Source organism: Aptenodytes forsteri, unplaced genomic scaffold, assembly GCF_000699145.1.
Source record: "Aptenodytes forsteri isolate BGI_AS27 unplaced genomic scaffold, ASM69914v1 Scaffold146, whole genome shotgun sequence".
In the NCBI taxonomy this organism is placed as follows: Eukaryota; Metazoa; Chordata; class Aves; order Sphenisciformes; family Spheniscidae; genus Aptenodytes; species Aptenodytes forsteri.
This window is the reverse complement of record NW_008795128.1, coordinates 7,305,262-7,318,942: the sequence shown is the minus strand read 5'-3', so window position 1 is coordinate 7,318,942 and position 13,681 is coordinate 7,305,262.

Sequence of the window (13,681 nt, the reverse complement as noted above, 5' to 3'; positions counted from 1 at the left end):
GGGGGGGGGGGGGGGGGGGGGGGAGGTGATCTATAAATAGAGCATGCTTCTTTTCAGCATCAAACTGGTGACTTTTTAACACGTATTTGTATCGTTATTTTGTTTTAAATAATGTTATGTTGAGTTATTTACTGTCTTGAAATAATTATTTTCCTGTCTTTCCATTTGTCAGCATCCTGAGTTAAATAGATCCAGAAAGGGCATTATCAACAGATTGAAATTGTATTAGATAAGGAATGACTGTGCTAGTCCTCGAGTTTCGTTGAATGCCCTGCCTTCATATGTGACACTTTGATTTTCCATTTCCAAGAGTCTATAAAATCAAAGTATAGTTCCCTAAGTCAAGTCAACCTGGAACAAATTGGCATATCGTACTCTGAGAGCTGAAGGAGGGGAATTGATATTGGATCATGACTCTTTTTCTGCATAAAGTTTATCTGCTGTTTCGTCAAGCTCTAGAGATTATTGTGATCATCATGATGATTTGGGTGAAATTATAGTTTTACAGTTTTGAGCAAGATGGTGTTTCCAGTGGGGAAACCTGTTGAACAATTTGTCTGGATGGAGAAAAATCATGAAAGAATCACAAGATAGATCAGTGTGAAGAAAGTATTTGTTGGTCTTGTGGAAGAAATGTGCTAGCTAACCCAGTCAGTTCTTGTCTTGACTAGGCAAGAACTAAGAAATTGATGCTGAAGCTGTGGAGCAAGCCGTGAGCGTCCCACAGTAAAGCAGATGCATGCAGGAAAGAAGCTCCATTATTGACTGTCTGGTGCTGGTTGTCATTTATTTATGGATACACATACATATAATCATATTTTTCATGTGTTAGCTCCTGTGGATAAAATTGCACATTATTGTTGAGCCAGTCTAACAGCTGGCTGCTGTTGTAAGTGGAAGATGATGTCCTCTGCCTGTGCCTCTTCTAGCGCCCATTGATCTCTGAGCTGCGCTGATTCAACTGACTAACTTGACAGAGAATGATTGTAAGTAGGGAGTTGTTTATATTGCTTTTTTGCTGAGATAGGTTTATAACACTTGCTAGGTCATGCTGTTATATGCAACTTCACCCTGAATGTCTAGCTGAGATAGTAGTCATAACCAGATCCTTTCTACTACTGTAGCCTGGGTGCTCAGCTGATAGGTTTTTCTGCCTATTGTCAGCTCAGGGAGGAAGCAAGAGAAAGAGGAACATTTTATCCAAAAGGCTGCTTTGAGGCGATGTTGCAATTCCTTCTCTGTCGATTAGAAGGAAATTTGGGCTAGATGCTAAATTCAGGCTGGACATTTCTCCCTGTTGTCCATATTGTTCTTACGTATTTCATTAGTTTTGAGCCTAGGATACCTCAGTCATGTGACCATGCTTCTGTACGTATCTCCAAAGACTGGACTAACCTTTCTTCGATGAGTCAATTTTCCCTTGACCTCCCTCTGCAATCAAGGAGCAACTGTACTTTGACTGGCTTGTTGGAATTAGTAGGTAATACATCAATTCTATTGTGAGGACCTGCATCGACAGGTAACGGCTCCCTGATTTTCTTTTTTTTTTTTTTTTTTTTTTTTTTTTTTTCCTTCTTGGAGTAAAGGTTTGGACAGAATTGATTTAATTGAATCAGGGCCAGGGCCTGCTGTATGAGTAGCCCTGCAGTAGATATTGCTCATATTTGGTATTGACATATAATAATGTGCTCTTATATTCCTTGCTCTGAAAGAGGTAAGAACTGGAATCTTGGTCTTAAGAGTAGTAATAACTATATTCTTATTTATTACCTGTATTACTACTATTCTAGTTCCTACTATTAATAAAAAAAAGTACACAGATTTCACCCATATCGTTGTATGTTTCCTGTTTCTCAGTAGAAATCTCATAGCCCTGCTTGCCATATGATTGCGTATCCACCATGTTCTCTTACAGAGTAGAAATTAATTTTTGTTTAAATAGTAATTTCAAAATGAAGAAGTATCTCAGCATGGTTTAGAATTGAATATCCCTAAAGCAAATTTAATGACTGTTGGTGTATTTAAAAAACCAACCAACCAAACAAAACCCAAAAAACCAAAACAACCCTTAAAACTTGTGTTGATAGAGTTGTATTTCTTATAAGTAAATTCAAGAACCTATAGGATACTGTTGTTGTTTTAGGGTTGTTATACTTTTGCCATTATGGTGTCATGTGTCACTGTTTCCATATCTATAAAATTAAATTTGCACTCACTTAATCTGAAGTAAAACAACTTCTAGCTTTAGACATTTTATTTCTATAAATCAAGTGTTTAACCATTCAAAATATACAAATATGGCAGGTTATAGGTCAACAACACAGCCAGGATGATTTTTAAAGCCCAGGCTTTAGTTCTGAGAGATTTGGTATTGAATGTCTTTATTTACATACAGCCAGTATTTCTTAAAACATGTGATACCAATATGTAATACTTTTTTATTATTTAAGTAAGGATGAAATGAAAGGTTGTAATGGATTTTGAGAAACTTTGCCGTTGTGTTCTTAGGAATAGTTTTGTGTTTGTTTGGCAGATAGTTAAAATCTGAGCTTGCACTGTTAGCTCTTCTGATGTGTAAGAAACTCATATAACTTTTGAGAGTTTCTTGATCCCCATGTTTATAATACATAAACTTAACTGATTCTTACATCTCATCATTTTGCCATGCTTTATTCTTTCAACTGATCCCTGGATTGTTGAGAAGTACTTTTGTGGGCTTAGGAGAGTCTCAGCCTACTAAATTTGCCTGGGATAATTATATTTTCATAATGAAATATACTTGTATAGTTAATTTTCAAAGGATAAAAAACTCATCGCTTATCTCAGGCTGACTGCTTTAAGACCAAGGGAACTGTTGTGGTTATTGAGGCTACCTTCGTGCATAACACCAGCTTCCCTAGGACTTCTCTGAATTACATGTGCTAACAGTAGTTGAATAAGAGCATATAATTTAGAAAATCATTTCGTTGTCTTTTAAGAATTGTCAGTAATGAGGAATCCACTGAGATAATTCATGAAGTATTCTAATAGTAGAATGTCTTTATTGACTAAAATTAAAGACCTTGGAAATCTTTTTATGTTTGTAAGTAATCTAAAGGTTCAGCCTTTTACTCATATGATTTTGTATGTCAGAATGAAGATCTCTTGTAATTTCTTAGACTAAAGGGATTTTTATTAGATAATCTGAAGGAATTGAGCTTCATAATTTTGACACTCAATATGTATTCTCCAGTATTTTAATAATTTGGTCTTCTGCATCTTTTTACTTAAAAAAAAAAAAATCTTTTCTTGAAATGTGAACACCAGGACTGGATATAATGTTCCAGCAGCAATCCTACAACGAGCAGATAAGGGAGGTATTATGATCTCCCTTAGTATTTATTTGCCTACTCATCCGTAGTTGCCATAGCCTTAACACTGCAGCAGGTGCATTTATCAAAAGTGACTGATTATCTGTATTGTGTTAGGTGATGTTTCCATTTATTCTTTGCTCCTTGATGTGTAATGTCTTCTTTTATCCAAGTTGGAACATGTGTAGTTTGATTACAGTCCATTAAACAAGTGATGCAGTTTGTTCTACACCACTTCCTGATCTCAGTATCAACTACAAACTTTATCATTTTTTTTTTTCCTAGTAAAAAATGTTTCAGTATAAAGTCAGGAATTGATTCTTATGGGACTAATTAGAGAAATATTAGTTCAGTTAACTTGCAGTTATATTTTGACACCTATTATTTAATGTGTGATCTGTTGATTTTCTGCCATTTTAGTTTCTTAAAAACAGGCTGTGCTGTGTGGTACAAACTTAGCACTTATACTTCTGTAAGACATGTATAATAACTGTTATCTTTACAGGCCAAACTTATAATGTCATCGTAAAAAGTTAGTTTGAGAAGAAGGGGAACTTAGTTGAATGGCAGTAATTATATTGTCTTCCTTTAATTCTTCAATACTCAAGTCCTCTGTTTTGCCTGGAATTGATGTCAGGCTGATAGCCCTTATTTACCAAAGTAATTTTATTTATCCTTTCCAAACATTAACAACTGTCTTCTGGAGTTTTCTGTGTTTCAGGAATCCGTTGGAATCTGCAATGGCAGGTCAGAAATCTCCCTGAAAATTCCTATTAAAATAGAAGTTATTCAAATGCATTCTTCTCAACCTGTCTAACTTAGTAGCATCTGGCTAATACTTACCGTGGGAATAGGAGGCGCATCACAATCGTGATAGGTCTCCCTGACCTTTCCGAGTGACGGATCCTTCGTTGCCACCCTCAGGAGCTGGCCCGGCTTCCCCCCGCCGCCTGTCGGTGCCGGGCGGGGGAGCGAGGCCGCGGGGCGCTAGCCAGGGTGCTGACCCGGCCCGGAGGCCGCCCGCCAGCGCTTGCCGGCCTGGGCGCCCTGGCCTGGAGAGCGGGACAGGCAGAGTGCCCGTGTTTCTGAGAGCCGCCCAGGCACCAGGCAAGGAGTTATTACTTCGTTGCAAAAAGAAGGCTCCCACTGACTGTAGCATCTCGTTTTCACGTGTCATTATATCCTGGGACTTGCGTAGAAAATCTTTATGCAATTGCTACCTATACCAGAAGAAAACTCTACTGTGAAAGAAGTTTTCCCAGAACCACAGCTCCTGGCTTTTTAACAGCCCCAGTTGTGCTAAACTTGTCATCAGAAGCAGATTCCTTGTCATCCAAATTACACCAAATGTATCTATACCATCCTCAAGCAAGAGATACAAACTTTTCCAATGCACTTCTACAAACTTTTCCAATGCACTTCTATAAAGTTTCACTATAAAGTGAAACTTAAGCGATTACTGTGTATCACAGTGAACTTTCAGACAGTGTATAAAGGGCAAAAACATTAATCTGCCTGTAGCTTAACAATTTTTGCAAAATGCCTGTTTTGTCATCTCAGCTCTGGCCTCAAGAGATCCCTGTAAAACAGCCTCCAAAGATGAACCTGGAAAGTAACACTAACATGTATAAACAACTTTCAGCTTATTACAGATATTAGTTTCATTTTTTTCCTCCATGTCCCACTAATTCCTGTGTTCTGTCTTCTTCCCCACACCACTCTTTTCTTTCTTACGTACTTTAAGGATGATTAGTGATAGCACCTTTTTAAATTATTATTAAACATAACCCCCTTTATTTTAGTAATTCACTCTTACAAATACCTTACCCCATTTAGTAAGCATTAGGGCGTATTCATTTGCATCTATATGTAGCTACATTGCCAGATTTGCTGCCGTTTTGTTTAAGTTGTGGTTAAAGATGTGAATCCTCATTGATACAATTACGAAATTCTGTGCTCCCATGAAATATATAATAGTGTATACGTAATGTACACATAATATATATGTAAATAATGAAAACTTATGTGTGTATATATAATGTAAAATCACGTGTGATGTGTATATATGTATATTAAAAAGTATGTTATGTAATATTCTTTATAATACTGCTATACTAACATACTTTGTAAAGAATACTACATTTCTGATTCCCTGCGTTAATTTTTGCTTTGATGCAGGTATACCTCAGTGTCTTGATGCAGAGCAGAAGCTACTAAGCTTTGGTGGCCTCATTAGCAATTATGAGGAAGGAGTAACAAGAACTGGGAGAGAAGCAAGACAAAGGAGTGGCAGTGCGCTAGAAGGTGTTTCGAACACCTGGCACCTTCCTCCTTTTCCCATCTAATTCCTTTTCCTCAGTCCTTTCCTGGTGAGAGGTTTGGATGCCTTTCCGCTGTGAGGACTCCATGGCTCTCAGGCAAGAGCCTGAATTTCTTGAGATGACTGCTATTCTGTGCAGTGCAAAGCAATGCTGCGCAGGCTAGAGCAAAGAATTGGAATTAATAAGTAAGGGAACCTGAGGAAGGCAGGTGTAGATGTATTTAAAAAAAGCAAAAAATAGAGGATTAGTTTATTTATTTAGGCTTTGTGTGTGTGAATTGGATTGTATAGTCTCTAAACATGGCGATGAAACATAATTTCTATAAATTGTTTTGTTTTAAAACCATGGCATGTTTTAGTAAGTTTGCTTCATTTCTTATGTATCACCATATGCATGGCAATTTTATTTCACACACACACAAAAGTAATCTCTAGTTAGTTGATTGAGCTACTTTCCTTTTTTGAGAGTATGACTATTGCTCTATCCATGGGTGTTTTTTTTCCTTAAAAGTAAGATGTAAGCCTCTCGCATCCTTTTTTGATTTCTCAGCTTTAAAATTGTTACTGAATAATTGTTAGTAGTTATTGAACTCTTATTGCTAGCTACTGGATTGAAGCAAAGCTACTGGACTGAAGCAAATTAAAAACACTTTTTACGCTTCAATACTGCAGCCCTCAACATTTAAGTAAAACTTCTGAAAATGCACCTAAGACTCGAATCTCTTCTCTCATTGGTCCCATCACCAGCTACCTCAGCTCAACAAGCTTTCCAGGGACAGGTTGTCCTTTTGTCAGACTTGACAACTGATAGTGACCAACAAAGGGATTAAAAAGCATACTTCTACCCTGTTTTTTTTTCCCCTGTGCTGTAGGGTCTTGTAGGGTTCTAAATATTTAATAATGTGGTAAAAGCCTAGTCCTCTTGGGGGAGGAAGTTCTATGTCAGCAAAAGTGTGTGATCACTTCTCTAGCAAACGATGTAGAAATCTTTGTATCATTCTTTCTTGTATGCAGGTAGTGCCAGACCAAAAATAGGTGTATATGTGCTGAACGTACTTAGGAAAACAAAAAGTCTTAATCCAGTGGTAAGAATTGAACAAAAAAGTCTGCATGGTATTGCATGTAATCAGGATTTGCCTCTCTAATGTGTTTCCTGTGGGAAAGGTAGCAAAGATTACAATTTAGCTAAAATTCAGAGATTCCTTATGAAATTATGTTGAGGAATATCCAACCAAAACCATTTAGAAAAGTGAAAAGAACATTAAGAGGCGTGAATATCGTATTAAGTGGCAACAGAATTATAGGAATTCTTGTCCCCTTTTTCATCAGTTTTACATTGTCACTTATTTGTGGAAGGACAGTCGTATGTCTTCCCAGTTGTTTTACAGCAATTGTTTGTGGCTGTTCATAAGAGAGATTTTTAAAAATTTTTTTTTTTTTTTGGCTAAATTAAACACAGTATTGAGAGTTCTCTGAAGTAACCTAAAGTAGATATGAAAATCACAGTTGTGGCTGTTTATACCTTTGCTTCTCTTGATGCTCAGACCTTTAGCAGCCTAAAATTTTTGTCCTGTAACCTATATAAAAATCACTGTCTCATGTTTTGCTGCTGCCAGAGGTAACAACTTATTAACATTAACATTCTGCCCCTCTACTCTGCTCTGGTGAGACCCCACCTGGAGTATTGCGTCCAGCTCTGGAGCCCTCAGCATAAGAAAGACACGGACCTGTTGGAGCGGGTCCAGAGGAGGGTCACAAAAATGATCAGGGGGATGGAACACCTCTCCTGTGAGGAAAGGCTGAGAGAGTTGGGGTTGTTCAGCCTGGAGAAGAGAAGGCTTTGGGGAGACCTTCATCCCTCATCCCTGGAAACATTCCAGGTCAGGCTGGACGGCGCTCTCTGATCTAGTTGAAGATGTCCCTGCCCACAGCAGGGGGGTTGGATTAGATGACCTTTAGAGGTCCCTTCCCCCAAACTATTATATGATTCTATGAACAACCAATTTTTAAATGAAAGTTTTTTGTATTCACAAACTGTAGCATTGCTCTACCTAACTGCCAGTGGGTTCAAATGCATTCTGTGAATTTTCATTGTTAAAAATATGACCCTGGATGCCGATGCCCCATCCCTGGAAACATTCCAGGTCAGGTTGGACGGGGCTCTGAGCAACCTGATCTAGTTGAAGATGTCCCTGCCCACAGCAGGGGGGTTGGATTAGATGACCTTTAGAGGTCCCTTCCAACCCAAACTATTCTATGATTCTATGAACAACCAATTTTTAAATGAAAGTTTTCTTTGTATTCAAACTGTAGCATTGCTCTACCTAACTGCCAGTGGGTTCAAATGCATTCTGTGAATTTTCATTGTTAAAAATATGACCCTGGATGCCTGCACCAGCTTTATTAAGAGAAAGATAGCCTTGAGGTTAGGAGATGTGTATTAGTGTGTTGGTTCTCTGCATCCAAGCTATAGAATTATTTAGGTGTAATGATCAGAGGCATTTCCAAGTCTTTTCGGAAGCCAGATACAGGGAGGAAAACCCATCCCTTGTCTAATCAATATCTTTGATCAATCAGCTATAGTGTGTTTTTTATCGTATGGTAGTCGTGTAACAAAGTGACACGGTAACAGGGGAGATAACGGAATTGTCTTTTTGGGGTTGGCATGGATGCGCTTGGCATGACCTCTTTGGCATCTATAGGATAAAGTAATGGAAAATTTATAAATAATGTATGAACTCATGGATAAGACAGATTTGCTGTTTCCACCTGACCAATGTGTGGAAGTCATCCATGATCCTTACAGTTCTGGAGGTTCATCCACCAATGATCACCACTATTGAATCATGCCATGCTTTAAAGTTCTACTAGCTCAGTTCTGTGCATGCATAAGACTCCCTATTGGCTGAGGAGTGTTTAGACCTATTGGGAAAAATCATTGGGTGGGTGAGAAGTAGGTGAGGCATTTAAAAAAAAAAACCAACAAACAACAAACTTGCTTGTGATGTGATTAGGATTTAACAGAGGACTAAGCCTGTATGTTTTTAGCGTATTTTTGAATTAAAATTCTTTTGCAGATTCCACAAGTTTTTCTTGTTAAGATGGTTCCAAACAATTGAATGAACAGTATTTTGGCATAAATTCTGTCTCTGGGACAAAAAATTTATTAGAGTGCATTGGATAAAGCAAGGCTTTTAGCTAGGCTGGAGAGGAGAAAAATAAATTATTGACAGTAGTAATGTCCAGCTAAGCTAATGTGAGCTATGCTTTACATACACATGTAGGTACTTTAAACTAGCACTGCCACCTTGAAAGCAATTCTACCCATTCACTCTCTCTCCTGGTAGAAGGATTTGTATTGCCACTTAGTGATTTAGATCAGGGAACTGAGCTAGCTTAAAACTAAACTTTTCTGAAAGGGTTAGTATTATATGTTCCTTAGTCCAGTTCATTGTGTAGTCTGGAGTGTTAATGACAAGTTTTTGATGTGCTGGATGAATTTACTCGGGGAAGTGCACTGCTGGACCTGTTACTCAGGAGTAAAGAACAACTGGTCACACATGTGAAGGCTGATGGCAGCCTTGGCTGCAGTGATCATGAGACAGTGGGTTAAGACCAAAGGGAAGTGAAGAAAGTGAGAAGCAGAATAGGGACATTAGACTTGAGAAGAGCAGACTTCGGCTTATTCAGAGAATGAATGGGTGAGATCCTGTGGCAGGCTGCTCTGAAGTTTACAGGAGCTGAGGATATCTTCTTGCAATTCTGTTGGTAGAACAGAATTAGCAAAAGATGATGTGCTTCTATGGACTCTAGGTAATATCAGTCTGGTTTGTGAAATGAATCTCCAGTTTTAGAAAGGTTCTAAAAAAACTATGTCTGCTGCCAAAATTTGAATCAGAATATCTGTCATGTGGTGTAAATTGCAAGTGCAACATAAATAGGAAAAAATTTAAAAAGTACTTTCTAAACTGATTCTGTTTTTTTAATTAATTGAAAAAGCTGTTGTACTTCAAGTAGCAGTACTTAGCTGAGATATCATTTGTGTATGATTATATAATGTTAAGTGGTTTTGATAACGCTATACATTTTAATGTTTGAAAGTCTTTTACTATAATAGCTTATTCTATGAATAGCCTAACTTTTTTTCTATAGCAGTCGGTATAATTTAAAACTTTACATTATTACCACACAGGATTTTAGCAAAAGCAGTATTATAAGAAACTATTCGATATTTACATAAGAATATGAATGTGGTCATTACCATTAAAACATAATGAACATCAATTCATTGTCAATGAATTGTCACCAAAACTGAGATGTATTTAATAGCCTATGAATGGTTTGATCTCTGCTATAGTTAAAATTGCTTCAAATCCCACACTACACTGTGACTGCTCCAAGCTATGTTTCCTTTCATCTTTTTTATGCAAGTTAACAATTTGTAAAAGACACATGGAAACTAATTTTTAAATGGGTTATTATTCTGTGTTCCTAAAAATACATATTGTAATAGATTTTGATGCTTCAGCTGAGGAGTCTGTATCTAATTTTACTGGTTGACAGGATCACAAACTTCCTCTGTGTAGTGATACCAAATTTAAAAAGGAGTATTCCACTTCAATCATAAGTGAAAAAAGATGAGCGAATATGGAAGATGATTGAAAGTAGCAGGCCTGTACTATAGCTGCAAGTTATTAAATCAACATAATTTCATTGCTGTTCGCAGAGTGGCTTGATGCACCTGTATTAGAGGTAGAATTCAAGCTTATAATATTAGTGATTAGTACTAGTTTTTAACGTGTATGTGAAAATCTGCATTTGAATGAGAAGCCTGGTGCTGGAGGGAATAGGAAATATGCTAGTTGAAAGCACCTCATAGAAGTATCAGGAAAAAAGAGTTTACTTGAGTTGAAATGGTTTGCTTTCTCTTGTCATTCCCACAACAGTTAGGTAGTCAACAGTTTTAGGGTTTGAGCTTCTTTTAAGTAACTGACAAAAGATTATGCACAAGAATTTAATTCAAATCGCAGCTCATCAATTCAGATCATTTGAATTTTTTGTGTTACAAGGAACAGAATTTCTCAGTCCTGTCTTTGTCTTCCCAAACATAATGATTGAATGTAAAATTCTGAAGCAGACTAAAGGTCTGTATTCGACAGTGGTCATAAGTGGATGCCTAAAGAAAAGTACAAGAACAGAGAAAATACACATGATACTTTCCTCTAGTACTTTTCCATTTTCTATTAAGGGACTTCCTGAGCTGAATATGCTTAATATGTATTTTCAGTAACCCGTAATAGTTTTATTTTCCATGTAGTTGTCCAGTGTCCTCTTGAACCATTGTAAACCTTTATCATTCACAGCATCCATTGGCAAGAAGTTGCACAGGCTGGCTACTAGTTCATGAAGAATTCCTTTCTCATGTTTGTTCTGAGCCTGGCTCCTGCTGACCTCTTTTGATATTTTTTTAGTTCCTTTATTGAATGAGATCATGAATAGTTGATTCCTAGCCAACCTCTCCATGCCCCTAGTGATTTTGTAGACCTCTGTCAAATACCCCACTCTACTTCCCCTCATCTCTCAAAAAAATTGTCATTCATTACTTCACGTGGAAATTAGTCTGTGTCTCTGATTATCTTGTTCCATTTTCTGATCCTTTTCCATTTTTTTTTGGAGATAGGAAGGACTAGAATTGCATACAATACTCAAGGTATCAGTGAACCATGGGCATATACATGATCTTCATGTTGTCATCTGCTTTGTCTGAATTCCTAACACTTGATTTTTTTTTTTTTTTGCCTGCTATTTAGCATTGAGTTGCCATCTTTTGTAACTGTATATCATAATATGAAGATCTTGTTCTTGATTGCTAATAGTTTCTCATATTTTTAATGAGAAGTTAGGATTATTTTTCTGATGTATGTAATTTTACATTTACCTACACAGAACCTCACCTACCATTTTATTGCGTGGTTATTCAATACCATAAAGTCACCCAGCAGTTCCTCGCAGTTGTCCCTCATCTTTTCTTTATTTCTGTTTTTTAAAAACCAAGTCACATATTATTGTCAGCCAACTTTTGTTACCTTAGTTCTCACCCTGTTTTCCTTGAACTGCACAGATCATATCCTGCTTCTTGCAGAGCTCTACTTGTAGCCTCTTTCCACTGTGTGAAATGGCTGTTTAGTCCTCTGTTTCCTGCCTTTTAGCCAGTTATTTTTTTGTGTAAAGGACTTGTCCTCTTGTGCCATGTCAATTTAGTTTCTTTAAAAAGACTTTGTCAAAATCCTTTTAGGAATCCAAATAGAATTTATTTGGATCATTCTTACCCACATGACTGTCCATCTCTTTTAAGAACTCTTGAGATTTGGAAGATGGCACTTTGTTTTATCGAAGCCATGTTATTTTCTCAATGGTATCACTTTTATTTAAGCGTTCAGTAATTCTATTAATCATTACAGTTTCTACTAATTTGCTGGGTACAAATATTGGATTTCCAGCTTATTGGATGTCCTGTGTAACCCTTTTTAAAAATTGGCAATATATTTGCCACACTCCAATCCTTATGTGCCAGTGCAGGTATACATGAGAGGTTATGTACCATCATAAATAGGTATACATGAGAGGTTATGTACCATCATTAATAGATTAGCTATTTAATTCTTAAGTTTCTTTTAAACCTAGCTAAATATCATATGACACTGGTGACATTACTTTTAATTTTGTTTTACTTATTCCCTATTCCTTTCTTCAGTCACTTCAATTTAAGGAAAATGTGTTTCAAAAAGAAGTGTTTCTTTCTGGATATTTTCTCATTTTTTTTCCACTGTCAACACAGATGCAAAAAATCATTGAGCTTCTCTCTTGCAGTTTTATCTTCTTTGAACACACCTCTTATACCCTGACCATTTATTGGTCCTACATATTCTCTGGCAAGCTTTCTATTCCCATTGTCTGAAGAAAGATTTATTATTAGTTTTAATACATTTTATTTTTCTTCCTCAGTCTATTTTGCTTTGTCCCTGTTGTGCTTTTTTACTTGCTGTAATTTACCATTGCTTTTATTATTTGCCTTTTTTCTACTTAGAAATCCTCTTAACCTGCTGTTCATTCATGTTGGCTTTCTTTTCACCTTTTTCAAGTCTTTCTTAATTGATATTTTATGCTTTGCTTGCTACTTGGTCTATGTTAGAGAGACTGCTTGGTTTGCAAGACTAAAATAAAGCAGACATGGGAGATATGGTCAGGCAGTATCTCTAAAAAATGTGACCATGAATTATGTCACATGCTGAATAATGATCTCTTGAAGAAGGATTGTGTTTAGATATCCAAGGAATCCATTCCAAATTTGAAAGCAGAGCCATTAATGATCCAGATGGAAGATCATGAGTCAGGTTTTCTATATGTGAATAATTTGTGCGAAAATATTTTTTTTAATGGAACCTGAATTAAAAATGTAAATATTGAGCTTGATAAATTATAGCTCATCAGCCTAAAAAGTATAGCTCTCTGTGCTGTAATGTGTATTCACAGATGATCTAGAAAAGATGCAAATACTGAAGTTACAAAGTCTGGTGATATATGGGTATTAAAATTAGTAAAGATGAAGACAGACAGGGAAGAGCTGGAGAAAGATGTTGCAACTCTGAGGTAATGATAAATGAAAATTATCATAAAACAATTCATGAAGGGAAAAATAATTTTAAAATTTACACACTGATGAACTTAATTCTCTGGAATGGGGTCTTGCAGGTTTTCTGAAAATAGCAGGTCAGTGCCTAATAACAATGCTGGTCTCCACATCTCAAGAGGGAATCTAGTAGAACTGGAAAAAGCTCACAGATGGTGATCAAAATCAGTGAAAGACTAAACAGGTGAAGAGGTAAATGAGGGGGCATATGATAGCAGTGTATTCCCTGTGTAGGACTAAGAGGTGAACAGGGAGCAACTGTAAACTCTACCTTTCAGTACAAGGCTTAGTGAACCTCAAACGTAACTAGCAGAAGACGAA